At 41.4% G+C, this 16846-nt stretch overlaps 1 protein-coding gene across 5 annotated transcripts in view; it reads left to right on the top strand.

The window, feature by feature from the left end:
- The first annotated feature begins 937 nt into the window (after positions 1-937).
- Positions 938-16846, top strand: part of thsd7ba (thrombospondin, type I, domain containing 7Ba) — a 171690-nt gene continuing 155781 nt past the window's right edge. For 4 of the 5 annotated variants that reach the window (XM_076747322.1, XM_076747320.1, XM_076747321.1 and 1 more), the window contains exon 1: positions 938-1201. The gene's annotated coding sequence lies outside the window, so the exon portion shown is untranslated. Of the gene's footprint in view, positions 1202-2077; positions 2130-16846 lie in introns of those variants that run through there. The other variant, XM_076747319.1, reaches the window with a different exon arrangement.

Below are 16846 nucleotides of genomic sequence, written 5' to 3'. Positions count from 1 at the left end.
TAGCCTTTTTTGGATGAGCTTGACCTCGGCCTGCACTGCAACTTATCCTCAGAATGGATGTTTCAAATGCGGCTTCAGTTACTCAGCACAAGTAAGGACATTAAATCATTCACAACACAAACTACTTGTGTTCATTCGCCTATATTGCTTGATGCCGTGCTAATTACAACCTACTACATCCATGGTATCACCTGATACTACTTAGCTAGTGGTTTGACAGAGTGTTGTATAATGTTCTCAAAACGATAAACTATTCATAAAGTTAGTTACAGTTGACTAATATATGTAAACTGTGGGAACAGTGGCCCTACATAACCTTTGAAATGGGCCACAACTTGTGTGTGCAGATATGCACATGCACGGTGCAAATAGCACTACACTGGCTCCATCCATAATAGCTGAAAAATACATACTTTTCAAGTACAGGTCCTTCCATTATGCAGAAAAGAACATGGAAAGACAACCATTGTTTTTCAGCTCTTGAAAGCTATTGAAAAAGGCTGGAAATATCCTTTAAAAGAAACCACAATTGAAGGCTGAAGCGATTCTGAATTGGAAGATGAAAACACTTCCTGCAACAATTGTGAAAAACGAGGATGCACGTACCGGGAAGAACCTGAGAGAGCTGCGAAAGTGCTGGGGGGGGGAGAAAAGGAAGAGGAGAGAGAAGACAAAAGCAATGACAAAGGCAATCTTTGGAGGCTCCACAGTAAAAGAATATCAGTGCATGTGAGTGCGTGCGTGTATGTGTGTGTGTGTGTGTGTGCATGTATCTGCGTATGCATGAGCAGTAAAAAAGAAGGAGGGGGTGTGTTCACTTGGAGACAGCGGGGACGGCTTATTAGGAAATCATCCCTCTTAGCCAATGGATTTTAAGAGTGAGGCAGATGTCATTTGACTGAGAAGTACCACCTCCCACTGCCAGCACATCCCCTTCAGTGTAAGGCAGCGCTGTGCGGGAGCACCACTGTCACTGCTCTCTCCTCTCTGTGTCTGTGTCTCTCTCATTGTCCACAGACACTTTCTCACCTTCCCTCTGCCTTCTCTCTCTCTCTCTCCTTCTCCACGCTCGTGGTCCCTCTCCTCGCCCCCTCCTCTCGCTTTTGCTTTCCTCCTCTCCTCTTTCTCCCTCTCTCTGACTCTGTCCCATAGGCAGAGATAGGATCTGTTACAAACAGCAGCAGCCTCACCAAGAGCCCAGGTAAGACCTTTTTTTTTTAATTTTTTTAATTTTTTTTATGATTTATTCACTTTGCGCTGAGGGGCTATCATGCTGCAAGCAGACAACCTCATTGCTCGCTCTCCAATGTGCACAAATTGATTTCTCTGCATTTCTAGTTTCTCCTTGCTCTGTTTTGCCGTGATGAATTTAAAGTGGAGATCTGATACTATTAAGAGGGACAGTGGGAGCTAAGTTGTTTCATACATTAATGAGGCACTCAAAGGTGGTTTTCTAAGTGCTTTTATTGCTGCTAAGCTCTGACAGTGACAACTGCTGGAATCAGGCTTCAGTCATCAGAGTGTACCTGAGAGATGCGAGTAGGACTGTAAAATCCATATATAAAAAAAAGATCGACATACAGGAACAGACACAGGGAACGAGGCAGATGCAACGAGAAAGATAGAGTGGCAGACAAAGACAGACAGACAAACAGACTTTCGCTGATCAAAGCTGGAGGTAGGAAGTGAGTTAAGAGTTGCGGGAGCTTGAGCTCAGGTGTTCGTTCAAAGATCAGCAGGTGACGAGTGGACTGTCTATTGATCACGAGCTGGCATCCTTCCAGAACTAAGCTGAGGCTAAATCCAGCGAAGCTGATTTGAGAGACTGTCTCTTTGGTACGTTTATGGACTGTTCGGATGTGACTTCATGCACAGCAAAGAAAAACCCGCCGGGGAGTGTGTCGGTCTGCGTGGTGCAGGAACGAGGGGTGCAGGACGGCTGCTCTCACGCGCAGACCCTCTGTGTGTGTGTGGACGTGTGTGGCCATATATTTGAATGGATTTTCTGCTACCAACTAATTGGCACAAAGTGTAAATCTGTGTACATGGAACATTAACTCTTAATGTGCAGGAAACTGCGAGAAAGAGGATGATTAGATTCAGTCCACTGATGTGTGATACAGGAAAAGGTTAGTTCATAGAAGAGGTTATATACTAATTACATTCTTTGTTATTTATAGCATTTGTGGAAAAAGTTCCCTCTCAAACTGTAAACTTTGAATTGAATACATGAATGTGCGGAAATGACTGAAGTAGCCCTTTGGTCTTTGGTCTCTCTAATTTAGGAGATGTACATATAATGAGTTTAAGATTGCCCATGAGCAATGTTGAGCCTTTTGAAGTTTAAATAAACAATAGAACAATTCCATGTTACATCTGAAATTCAACCGTGAAGCACATTAGTGTCACTTGAATTATGTCTCACGCTGAGCTTGGCCGCTGTTTGCACTGCCTTAGAATTACTTGGAGGTGCTTTGCAAGACGACTTTTACTATGATGATTGATGTAGACATTACTGCTTGGTTGAAAGGTGGTCTTTGCTGATAAGTAATCTCTGAAGTTCATCTTTAGCTAATATTTTCTCACGGACTGATGCCCTATCGCCTGTGTTTGTGGTATGAGAATATTAATCACTCTGATGAATTCAAATGAAATCTGAAAATAGCTCTGAGCAAAGTTGCGCTAGGTCTCATAAGTAATACAGCGGTGTGCTTATATTTCATTCATGACATAGTTTGCAGCGCTCTCTTGGACTGTGGAGGGAAATGAGAGAAATAGCTTTGTGATGTGAAAAGACATTGGCTGTTGAGGTGAGAGAACATTCAGACATGCTGCCATTAACAGCATGAGCCGAAGCATCAGACGCACTTTAATCGGTAAGAAACACATTTAAGCCATACCGTCCCCATTCCACAACCACAGAGCCACAGTGTGGCAGTTTTGTAGCATTCATGTCATTTGCCACTACAACCCACACTGCACACAGCACCAAGAAGGAATCCATGCTATGGGCTTTCTCACGACAAACAACTTGAGCAATGTTAACACATTCTTCAATTTCAGCCGCACAGCCGCCAGTCCGGAGGTGTAATGCTATCACAGTGTATATTTATTGGTCATGTGGTTTTAAACATACCTCGGCATAAAACAATGTGCTCATGGTATCTGGAGCAAAAAGAAGCTGCCTCAGCTCCTCGCCTGACACAGCCCCTGTCATTAACCCAGCACTCAGCCAGAGACCCAGAAAAATATCCACGTTTTGAGGAAATTAGAGTCAGAGAAATGGGGGGGAGCGGCTGCCTTTTCAGTCCACTGAGGGTTCTCTGCTGACAGCCATACTCCGTCTTTTTTTTTTTTTTCCTGGTTGGTTGTGAGCTGCCCCAGGTGTGACAGGCAGCCGGAGTAATGGGGGACGTTTGACAGATGCATATTTCCAGCCTTGAATGCTTCATATAAAGAAGATAGACGGCGTGGATTCGGGCTGAGCGGGGGACAAACTGTTGGGCTGTGAATCACCCCAATGAGTGTGCCGCCTCTCTGCTCGATTGATCTATCACGTGATTCTCACAACCCTTCCAAGTTGCTAATTGCATCCCACCCAGATTATTGATTGAAATATGAGGGTGGTCTATTGGACTCCTGAAGCCAGGCAGTGTGTTGCACCCATTGAGGTTGGTGGTCAAGTTACAGGCGACGTAACGGAGCAACTGTGAGAAATCGATGATTTGATTTCAGAAAACAAACATTTTGAATGCAAAGCATGACTTCTACATGCTGTGTGTGTGTGTGTGTGTGTGTGTGTGTGTGTGTGTGTGTGTGCTCGCTAATTTGATTCCTACAGCATCATGGGGGATTTGTACTAATGTTGGAGACTTTATGTGATAATTAATCTTTTATAAGCCTATCAGGGCATATAACCAGGAGCCAAGGCCAAGAGATTACATTACAGTTTGTACAGTAGAGCAGTGTTTCTTGGCAAACAGACTTCATCTGGCAGCCAATCTGTTCAGGGAAGAGCCAAAGGAAAGATGAACTCTCCCGGTAACTGTATATTTGTCCCTTGTGGGCTCCTATATGATTTGACATCCCTGTACAATTTCACTTCACAGACCCGTCAAGGGACGCTAGTCACAAAACACCCACGTCAGCTGGCTCATTTAACTAAATTAGCATTTAAATGTTTGATAACATGTCACTATTCAATCAAAAACATAGAAGATTAAGAGATGACAGCCACACAAGCTGCTCAGTGAGGCTGCACTTATTGCTGTGCTTTGAGCTAAATGCTAACATCCGCATGCTAACATGCTCACAATGACAATGCTAGCATGTTGAGGGTAAACAGGTATATGTTCGTCATCTTGGCATGCTAAAATTTGCTATTTAGCACTAAACAGAGCAGCTGAGACTGATGGGAGTGTCAATAGTTTAGCAAGCATTTGGTTAGATGAATTAAAAAATGACCTTATGCTGGTGGCACAATCATCAGGGGAAAAGAAAAGGGGCTCATCAAAGTCATTAAATACATTGTTTGGACAACATGAATGTCTCTGCAAAATTTAGTGCCAACCCGTCTAGTATATGTAGAGATATCTTACAAGGTGTTTTGCCAGATAAATGGAAATTTATCCTGCAGTTTCCAGGATAAATAATATCCTATTTATCCTGCAAGAAATGTGGGTATCCATCCAATAGATGCCGAGATATTTCAGTCTGCAACAAAGTGGTGGACCAGCCAACTGATCGTCAGACATTGCTATGCGTAGAGCCATGGCTAACACAGCTAAAACAAACCAACATTGATTATTTTGACTTTCAGCTGGTTGACAGGTTCCACAATGTGCGGTGAGATGAGAAGGTACATTTTCTATTTATGTACATATGGGACCTAAAAAACACATATTGCGGATAACCGACCTGACAAGAACTTCAAAAAAATCCCCTAAATAAATTCAGTCAAATAAAGCCCACTGAAATGTTTCAAATGAATAATGATATTCAGATAAAAATAGATTCACTCAAAAAAAGTTTGAGACTATTCCAGTCCCACATTTCCACCCAGAGTGCCAGCTGTTCAGTGCCTTTTTACCATCCATTTTTGCATCGTGATTTATGAATAAACAGTCTTATTATTCTGAGCCGAACACATACAGTAACATTACCATGATCAAAAGCACTTTGAGTGATTACAACTTACCAAAGTGCAATTTCTGCATGGAGTAGGCGTACGTAATCTTTGAATGCCCTAATGGTATTTCAAATAACAGAGCTAATCAAAGTCTTGCATTTTATATATATATATATATATGTGTGTGTGTGTGTGTGTGTGTGTGTGTGACCACTTCAAAGGGCAAAAGGATAATGTTGTTATCAAGTTGTTAAGAAAAAATGGTCTGTGCTCAGAATTCAGTTGTGAACCGTGAGCAGGTGTTCTGTGTTGCAAATGAAACATTACACCTGCGTTTCCTTTATTTGAGAGATTTACCTGTTATAAATAGATGAATAGGGAACAGATAGTTTAGTGCATACATATTTAGCACAAAGGGCTCTCTGAATTCAAGCATATCTCTGTCCTGATATGATGCAATGGAGGGGCAGAGCAAGTAGGAAGCTATTTGTCAATGACATCCTTCTGCTAATAGGATTGGATGCATCTGAGAAGCGCTCAAAAGAGCCGGTTGAAGTTAATATGCATATCACTGCAATGATGCTTAATAACAGATACAGAGCTCACACACAGGCTTTGGACACATAAATGGTGAAATCACATTTCTCATGAGGAAAATTGATTTTTTGGCCATATTGTGTAAGATAGGCCTAATTTTGTTACCAGGCTATAAAACCACATTCTATCAATCAATCAATATTCAAGCTTCTTAAGAAATCACTTACATAAATACTTGAAAAAATGGTGATTTAACATATAACAAGATGAATAATATTAATTTTCCGCTATCATACACGCTGTGCTGTGATGTGACAGTATGCAAAATGACATAAAGCAGTCAGATTGAAGGTCAGAGCAGTGAACTGTGTTCAGCTGTTACGCATTCAGTGGAACAAAACCTTTCATGTGTATGAAGCAATATTATTTCATTGTTTAAAAACATTACTTAGAATTACTTGCTCAGCTTTGAATTTGCTTGTAATCATTTGACACCAGAATTATGTATTATATTGAAATGATGGCAAGTGCAGCACCACTGATGTCTAAACAATGTGAGATGTCACATTTTCTGCTCAAGCATTTTTAACTAATGCATGAATTCGTGGTAGTTAGAAACTCAAGGTTGCATCCTTCTGTAATGATCTCACTTCCCACCCGATCAGTCAGAGCTCGGTTTACTGATTCACACATCTTCCATGGTGAAATTAGACACTGGAGATTGCGCCATAGAAATGGAAATACAGTAATTTCTGCTCTGTCAGTAAAGCAGTCATCAGAGACACCAAATTTGTCTCTTGGAAATATGCCCACTTTTCACTGATGTGTCTGAAAGTGAGATGTCTCTGTCACAGTTTTTTCTCAAACTAAATGCATATGCAAGTCTGACATAATTTAAGTGTATTTCGTTGACCTAGTTCCTCAATAATGGTGAATCCGCTGTAAACAGTTGTAGGGTAATTAAGATATGCTTGAGAGATGAAAAGCGCTATATAAAGAACATATGACCAGCATCACAGCTTGCCTTTGGTGGTTTCTTTAAGACTTTGTGAACAGAGAGGATGTATCTGTTGTGACAGCCTCTTCATCTCCACCATGAAAACAGTACTAAAGTTCAAATACACTTATAAACCAACAGGAGAGTTGTGGTGCATGAGAAAAATGTTGCTGAATGGTCTTTTTTTTCCCCCACCGTTTACTCAGTGTTGCTTTACTTGCCCAGGCTTGCAGTCATATCATTAAACTGCTGGCTGCCACTTGTTTATTTTTCACTCACAATCATCCCCTCATTTACAGCTGTACTATCGTGGTCATCCAGGATATATTTTACTACCAACTCTGACCACAGCCTGCAGAGCAATGCTAGCAAACCTAAAATTACTGGATTGCAGCAGTGAAAAGTGGCAAAATGCGCTGCTTCCGTCTCCCTCTTTTTGAATGTGTACCGGTTTACACTCTCTCGTGTTAGAGAGCCTCCCTGTTGCTCCTTCGTAGAAATGACTGTTATTAGCTTGTGATTTCAGTTCAAAGCTTAAAACCCAACTATCTGAAAAGTGCATGGAGAAAATTAAACTTATTCTGGAAACCAGACCCAGTGGAGCATAGGATGGGCAGGTTTCCGCTCCACAGAGAGAACAGCCTCACATCACATGAGGATCGTCTAGTGTAAACATACTGTATGCACGGAATATGAATAATAATCTCAGATTTTAATATGCACCACATTCAGCCTCAGTCACATGCACTGGGGTAAGCTGAATGTTTAAGAATGGAAAGAGAGAAAGACCACTTTAATTTATGCATCCATTTACTCTTGTGATACTGAAGTTACACATTGAGTTTTGCCATATAGGTTATAACGAGTGAGGGGCTTCACGAACTGGTCGAAGCAGCATGTTTTTATGGACTGACATTTCTTTCAGGGTGCATTTCTACTTACCTTACGTGTAAACATTTGAGTGTGCGTGCTTTCATGTGCGTGGGCTTGTCAAGTGGTTTACCATGGTGGGAGCATTCCTTGATCTCATCACCTTCCCGGCGGCAAAGCATCTAATCAATTGAGATGAAGGTCAGAACACTCAAGATGGACCTTTTGTTGATGTTCACTGTAGTGAAGCTTGCCTTTTTTTATATGTTTGTTTCATTCATTCATTTGAACTAATTTTTTTAGTAAATATTTTACTTTTCAAACCTCGTAAAATGATGCTCTGTCACTCATTGCTGCTCCAGTTTTACAGAAATGTGAACGCAGCTGAATCGAGTACCCTGGAGGGAAATTCTATCTAATCTCGGTTATGGCAAACAATTGTCACCTTTTTTCACCGCGGCTTAAAATAAATTCAAATAAAGAAATCCTCCGCAGAAGAAACCTCTCTTAAAGAGCGTTACCCTTGACATAGTTAGCGGCAATGATTTCACGCTCCCATCCCTCTTCACATCCGTCTGATGGAGGGCAGGATCTGGAAGCTATTATTTGGTCAGATGAATCGTTATGCTCAGCTGGGCTATTGCTACTTCACACTGCCACTCAGAGCACAAACACCTTTTTCTTTTTTTTTATTCCCGAGAATACTGAATTTGCTGACCCCCAACACCCCAACACTTTTCAATTACATTTGCCCCTGCCCCCCACCCCACTTGGAATACAGATGTAGGAGCTTGAGCATGCCTTATCTCAAGAGTCTTTGTCAAGTAACCGGCTTATTTGTCTGAAGCTGTTTCCAACCGGCTGCACAGGTTATTCTTTGGCGTTATGCAGGTGTCAGACAGCTGAGGAAAGCTGTCACAATACCCAGTCGGCCTCCCGTCGGCCCTGCTGGATCTCCTGCTTCTGTCACCCCTGTTAAGCTTGGATCACTAGCTATATTCACTAACTCTTCCCTTCACCTAATAGAATTAGTGCAGCTTTACACTTCCCTCTTAATGGTCACACGAGTCTCCCCCCACCCACCCCCCACCTCCCGAACAGACCCTCTGTCTCAATTGACGTTATCTTTTTTGTTATTCTCCTGCTGTCTTTGAGATGTCACTGGTAATTACATCTAATGAGAAGGGAAAAGAGCTGTTCACAAGAACACATGACCTCTGGTGAAAACACGCTGTTCCTCCTATCGCTCTAATGGAAATGTGCAGCTGCAGTCACTTGGATTTGATGTGACGCCACTTTGATATTCAGGGGCTGCGGCCGGTTTTGAATTCAAACACCCTTTTGTGTTCTTGCGGATTTAGAAAGAGGTGATATTTTACCTCGGCGTATGTCACAAGCCATGACTGCTAAATGGAAGACGTATACCTCTTCACTTAGTAATGCAGATGTAAACTGGAGAGCTCAGAGTGATCCCACTGGTGCTGCTTAAGAGGAAAGTTCTTTTGATTCACTCAGCCTCTCTGTTGCATCTTGTCTGATTTACCACGATGAGTAGCTGCCTCCAAGTGGAAATTATTACAAGTAAGATGGGAATATGTAACACGTGAATCTTGAACTCTCTAATATTGCACACATGGTGTTACCAGGGTCACAGGTGATTTCCCTTGGAAGGCACATCGCTGTTTTATCCAGTGACACATGTACAGACATCCCAAGTGCTAATATTTAATACTGATTGGACTTGTTGGTTGAACAGATGCACTGATCTTCACTGCAGGACAGGGCCACAATAAAACTGTAAGAAACGTAGAAAGACAATGAGATTGGACAGTTTTGAGCATCTGAATGTAACAGATGACTGTTGTGAGAGTTAGTCATGTTGAGGAAAAAGGGGCTCTTGCAGGAAAATACTTGGATCTCCAACACCATAAGGGTGGTATTATTCAGAGTTTTTCTTATTGTAAGCAAATTCCTTAAAAAGACCAAAGCCAGTGATGCATTAATCCCTCAGGCGCTCAGCCCCAAGCCCACTCATTCCTCCTGATGATGTAACTTTAATGGCTCCCATATACGTAGTTTTATTTTAAAGTTGCACTTGCTTACTGTCCATGTTCCTGGGAGTGTGGCATTAGGTGTAAACAGACAAACACACTCACGCACAGATGCGTCTCTTTCAACAGCCTTCACATTTTCTGACAGAACATTTTGTGTGACGTGAGTGCATTGGCAATGAGACGTTGCCTTCAGTTTTACATTTTTGAAAAAATCCTATCACTGTGTATAAAAGGCGTGTGCGTGCGTGTGTGTGCGTGTGTGTGTGTGTGCGCGAGTGTGATAGTTTGGTAGCCCAGGGCCCTGGTCTTTAGAAGTTGCTAATCTACTGATGTTAGCGTCCCCTCTGTCCCAGTCTCTCCCTGCCTCACATTCTCCTGCACTCTCTCTGTAGCTTCTCTCTGTCTCTCAACCTACTGCATACGCTAAATGACAGCATTAATTTAAGAACATAGGAAACTCACACCATGGCAAACGCCGTGGGAGAGGGTTTTATGGACAATGGTTAAGTGTTTCCTAAGAACTGCTAAGTCCAGTCTCACCATAACACTTCCTGATTTTAAATGCTTACTGTTCTGTAAAGATGGAAATCTGAGCACGTGTAATCAGGCCATGAAACACTCTAATCAGCTGCCCGCTGTGACAAGTGCATGCAGAATTCCTTTGTACGACTTAGATTTAGTGGCAAAAAAATACTGTTAAGACTAAATAGAGTGCTAGAGCCAAGTCTTGGCTACCGGCCCAAATGGCAAGCAGAACTGACAGACACAACCTAGTTACAGTTTCAAGCTGTGCTTATCTTGTTTTGTATGCAGAGAAACACTCTGGCACTCTTAGAAATGGATGCTAGATCAGTGATCATCCTGTCTATTGTGATACGCTGTCAAGGGGCAAGAGGCGAAGTTGAGGCAAAGACAATAAAATAATGTCTCCTCTGATGCCTGAAGTCTTGTGAGGAATCCAGGCTGAGGCTTTTATTTACAGCTGTTCTATCGCTGTCTTCTTCTTTTCACAGCTCCGACTCAGAAAAAGTTGGGACGCTGCGTAAAATGTAAATAAAAACAGAATGCAGTCATTTGCAAATGAGCTGTTTTTAATGGTTAATGGCTTTATGAACTGTTCCTGAGCCCATGTAGTCATATCCTGAAACAATCATGTGCTCACAAAGTGGTGAACCTCGCTTCATCCTTGCTTGTGAACGACTGAGCCTTTCCAGGATGCCGCTTTCATCCCCAATCCTGATACTATCACCTGTTACCAATGAGCCTGTTTACCTGTGGAATGTTCCAAACAGGTGTTCGTCTTTTGTTGCTCCTGTCGATGTGTCAATGAGGTCAATGAGGTAAAACTCTGAATATTTTGTCTTTGTGCTGTTTTCAGTTGAATGGATGTCAAAAAGGAGTTCTCTCCTTCTGTTTTATTTGTTACACAGCGTCCCAGCTTTTTTGGAATGGGGGCTCTAAGACGTGTGGATGAGCAGCTCCAGGATCAGTTCATAACAATAACATTTCACCCATGCCCGGACACCTGGGGCGCAAGGATCAGTGTTGCAGGTCTTTCCTGTGCTGAACCTTTGCTCTAAGCTGCAGTTTCTTGGTACAAAACGCTGCCTGTTGATGTGCTTTCTCGCTCTTCATTGTTTCATTGCGCTCCAAACCTGCAGCAGCAGGCTGTATGACGTGTTTCTCTGTCCTCATTTGCAGTGCCACTAGATACAGTTTCTCTGCTCTTTTGCATCTAATTAGGACAGGCTCTGTGCCTCCAAACAATGGGATAATGACTGGCACTGGCTGGTGTCTTGTGCTGGTGCTGAGTGCCTCCTGGCAAAGCGCCAGAGCCTTGGAATGGGAATCACTCCCTTCACAAATGTGGCACAGTTATGCGTGCCAGGGCCTGCTGGTGCTTATTGGTTATCCACATCACCTCATGGGCCCTGGAGGAGCTTTGGACAAGTCGCTGCTTTGACTGTCAACTTACTCGACTCTCCATTCCAAGATTTTGTCTTGTGGTGTGATATAAGTTTGGAAAGTGAGCTTGCCAAAAGGAAATCCAAATTAAATGACAAATTCATCATTTGTCCATTCCCTCGAAAACGCAGCATAGCAGCATTTTCTGGTTTGACGCCCCTATCAGCAGGATGACATAATTTCTATGTATTTATCTTAGCTGTTATTCTTCTCATTCTTGCTATGAAAAGTCATTTTATTGCATTGTTGTTGTATTAGTTACAAAAACACGATGATCAGCAGCTTGTATATCACTTGTCTTACTGCCTCAAAGGAATGAATGACACTGTATGCAAAGGCAACAGACACCCTGACATATCCCGCCATTTTTATCACTCATGGTCGAGTGACAGCCATTAAATTTTTGTGGCATGTTGTTTCCACAAACATGATTGGCAGTTACAAATGAATATCACACAGGACAAAATTGTCCCCAGTTGATCTCATGCCACGTAATTGGTTACAGTAATTTTGGCTAATCAAAGGCAATTTTGACTTTTAAGAGGTGCATTCATTGACTTTCCTCGTGTGTAAAGGCTTGCTCTGTGAATGATGTGGGTTTAGTGGTGGGGTTTTTTTAATCATTATAGCAGGTAATATACAAGATTGCCCTAATGAAAAGAGATTCAAAATTTCCAAATGAAAGCAAGTCCTGAGTTATTGTGTCAGCTCCCCACACAAAGCCATGGCCAACCTTGATAAATTACACGGGGATGTGAGGATTAGACCCCTTGGTCTTTCACTGAAAATGTGGAGCCCCACGGATTCCCTTTCAAATAGGCCTAGCTTTTTACTTCCTGGGGCAAATCTTTTCCCAGGCTCATAAATCCTTTATTTTTTAATCGGATATTTAGATTACCCTGACAGGCATTTGAATATGAAACCTTGTGTATGATAAATGTCACCAGATGCCGACGTCTGGGGCTAATTAAGAAAGTGACACACACAGGTTGGACAGTTTAACAAGTCATAGAAGCACAAGCACAAATGTAAGCGAACACTGATAATACTTTGCTGTGGATTACAACACATATAGAGACAAATGTGACATTCAAATATTCAGCTTATTTACCCTTAAAATGTAATATTTTGATGGGCATAGTCTCAGATCCACGTATGCACAACAAAATACTATTTTTTAGGATTAGATTAGATTAGATCAATCAGATCATTATTCAGTTTGCCTGTTATTTTACATGCTGAAATGGTTATTATGTGTTACAGCAGATTCTGCCCTTTCATCAAAGGAATTTTCCAGTAGACCGAAGGCATGTTGTTTTATTAAAATCTGAACACATTAAAAATGTCATCGACTTTCATTTGCTCTGCATCCTGTTACAGACCCATCACTTCAGCTGCACGATCCAATTACTGTAGAGGTTTCTAGTCCATAGGCCAAGCGATGTCGTTTAATTGATTAATCAGGCATGCCTGATCTGCTCGTATTTAAGAGACAGATATGGATCTTAATTATGGGTTGGCTTTATTAACTTGTATACAGAACAAATCAATGCAAATATGCAGCAAGATATGGATTGCCTGTTAGACTTGTTCTGGTATAAAATGAGTTTTAATCGACAGTCACATTACATTTATTGCGAGTGTGATGCTGCACAGTGCTGCAAACTTGGTGACTGCCAGTGGGACCTTGCATATACATAAGGAAGTATGTTTTTCTATCTTGGACATTTTTAATGTTACACACACTGTCCACTCTTCCAACAATAAAAAACAAACATTCTGCATTCATATCAAAGCTGTGAGACATCTACAGCTCAAGGCTGGTACTTTGTAACCCTGGTGAGAAACGGCTCATTCAAGCTATGGTTACACAGCCCACATCCTAAACAAACACCTGCCTGCTGCTCTCACTAACAATAACAACATCTGTCATATAAGCTGGGAAATTTGAAAAGGCAACAAAATGCTTGCACAGTTTGGGCACAACCCAGCCGTAAATTATACAGTATATCATCAAGGATGAAGTGGATGTGACCTCACGTCCTTGACGAGAAAATTAGCAACTCTGTCGTGTCTTGCAACATACTGTAGGTCCATTCAGAAAACAGCATTCAGTGTGTGTGTGTGTGTGTGTGTGTGTGTGTGTGTGTGTGTGTAAAAGCTCTCACATACTCAACAGTGCTCATCAGTGTGATACACTCTTATAGCTTCCACCACGATGCCTCCACAAATATTGTATTAAGTGTATTAATATTAATATTGATAGTAACACATGCCCCTTAGTCTCCGAGCATTACCTGGAAGTGGCTACCATCACAGTGCTGGTACTGCATTTTAATCAGTGTAATCGGTGTAATGTAATACTACAGGGGATCAAAATTTTATTTCATGCTTCCCAGCAAGTCTTAATTAATTGTATCACACATGGAGAAGAAGAGTTCTGACTGGTTAATATATTGGTGAGTTAACTCTCAACTGACTACCATGAAATATTCAGATTTGCTAGAAGATTTGATGCACGTTCGGCTACTTCAATTGTTACCAGGCAACAAACACATAACGTGGCGCTATAGTTGGATAAAGTAAACAGAAACGTGATGATAGGAAGTGCTTACACTTCATGGAAGCACAGTTAAGAGATACCAAACTTTTTGTGACTTTAAGAGACTTTGCTTGCCAACTGTCACTGTTTCGCAGTTTCTACTTTGACGAGCCAAAAGCAATTGTGCTAATTCAAAGAAAAATGCAGTTAATTAAATGTCAGTGTTTTCTTATTACTCTGTGATGAAAACTGTCCAGACAGATGTTGTCACGTTGGGGTGTTGCTTGGTGAAATTCTGCTGTTAAACTGAACGTCTCTCAGCCAATCATGCTACTCGGTTGAACTGAAGTGTCTCACAGTTTAATGTTATATTTTGTCTGTTTCCCACACATCACATTCTGTGGAAGTACAAAAGCCAGACTCACCATTGATCAAACACGTTACATAAGATGTCAGTTTGAAACTGACTTATTTTGTTGCAGCTCTTTCAAGCTCCCGTTTCAAGGTGGATGAAGCATTGCATAAAATCTTTTGAGCCGCTGTCTTCGAGGATAGGCCGACGTTATCGCTGTCCTCTGAAAAATCAGGTGGTCACAGGCCACAGATGGTATGTTAATCTAGATTAGCGTGCATATTGATTATGGTTCAGGGTGACTATAACTGCCAGATGGAACATCAGCAATGATGAACAAACTAAGCCATCAGGTCATTTATTATTTATTATTATTGACATAATTTATTATTCCTACATAACATCTGAATGTGCCTCTTCTGCTGTGTACATCATAAAAAATGTATTGCAAAAACATTTGGGTTGTTATCGCTACTGACTGTGAATGTCAATCACTGTCCACAGCTAACAAGCATGGTGTGATTAAGTGATTAAATAGTGGGATTATATTATTATGATTACACTTTAACTTCACTGTTAAGAAAATCATTACAATGTGTTTCTCTTTATGAAGTGATTAACCTAATTGCGCCCTGATTGGAATGACTCATACACAGTGCTGTTTTCCCTCTTTTGCCACCTATTTGGAAATAAGGACTGTTGTTCACACTGTCGTCTTTTGCAGGAGCTTCTATTGTGGTGTTTTAGCACGGTGTGATCACACCAATACACACATCACAACTTTGTTTTCTTTTATAACAAAAATCTTTGTTGCATGCATGTTTTTGGCATTGCGCTATGGTGAAACAATCTGGCCAAGAAATTTGGCAGAAAATGTGCAGGACTGGGACTGGAAATCCATCTGAATAGAAACTGACAGTATTATGATATTTGCAAGTTTCTTTGAATTACACTAAGCATAAATACTCGTAGTATTTTCACTCCCAATGAACTCCACAGGCACTCTGAAGCGCAGCAGCTCTCGTGTTTTGCCATCCCAGTGCACGTACTATTTGATGGCACCTGAGGAGGGAAGGCAACACCATTGATATCTAGCAACTGAACCGAACTGAAAAGGGAAAGAATGCTGAATAACATGAATGCACCTTTGCTGCAGACCTCAAGCTGCATTTGTTGTCGCTCTGTAAGATAAAATACTCACCTGCTGATCTGTGCTGTATTTTGACATGGGTTCAGTTCTTCTGTTACAGCAATCTGTTCTTGGCCTCAGGCGTTATTAATCAAAGACATTGATGGAAAGTCTGTAGGGGCATTACCTGGCACAGTATCAATCTTAAAAGCCCCAATGAACTGCTTTGAATTGCTAGAAGGACAGCTTTCACAGTATAAATCTGAAGTAATGGCCACAAGATGCTATATATATATGAAAAAGATTATGTTTCCAAATTATACTTGCTGTGTTACAAGCAAATTGTCTTGTTGGAATGATGGAACGGTGCAATTTTTATGAGGCAATAAAAAACAGGATGCCATCAAGACAGTGAAAGAGCAAAAGAAACACAGTCTTTTCAGTTTTACCCTGGTCTCCGTCTCCTCATTTTTCACCAACATTGTTTCGCCTCTGCATCTGTGAAACTCTTAAACCACAAGCTTTCCTCCCAAACTGAACCTGAGAGGTGAGCAGCAACCAGCCGCTGACTGATTGGACCTGTCAGCCCTCAAAACATCTGATTGGATTTGGCCACGGTGAGGTCTCTGCTTTCACAAAGTGAGCCAGCCCAGGAGACAGAATGTTCAATAAAGTCCCACTTTCAGCCCCGTCCCCCCCCCTTGCTCCTTCCTCTCTTATCCGGGAAGCACAATCAGATAAGTGCCTCACCCAACAAAGGAGATAGAGCTCTCACACTACGAGCCCATATGTCATGCAGCATCTTCCCACCCAGGAGTTGATAGAGCAACAATTAGAGCTCTGGTACGGGAAGTTAAATATTCTTTTAATTGTTATCAATGTGTAATATAGTCCTGAGGGCGTTCTATCAAAGTGCGACGTTTAATTATAACGCAGTTAGAATGGAAGACCCCTTGTGGCTACATCTCCTCAGTTAGGTTCATCCTGCTGGCTGACACTTTATTAGTGTGCATTTATTCAATGGGACTGTATTATCGGCTATTTTCTGGATATAACCTACTTTGAAGCTGAGAGAATTATTTAACATTTTATACGTCTTAACTAGAATATTAAAACTGCACATTAAAGATGATCTTTCTTGAATGTGCGAGAGGGTTTTAATACAGTTTGTTGTGCACATCTAAAATAGATGTATAGAAAATATCGTGGTTCAATAGGTGTGAGATACGAGACCTCAAGGTTGAAGTTGTACAGATCACACTGTTTCACTTT

The sequence above is a fragment of the Chaetodon auriga genome, chromosome 13, assembly GCF_051107435.1.
Source record: "Chaetodon auriga isolate fChaAug3 chromosome 13, fChaAug3.hap1, whole genome shotgun sequence".
NCBI classification, from domain to species: domain Eukaryota; kingdom Metazoa; phylum Chordata; class Actinopteri; order Chaetodontiformes; family Chaetodontidae; genus Chaetodon; species Chaetodon auriga.
This window is presented reverse-complemented; position numbering and strand designations above follow the sequence as displayed.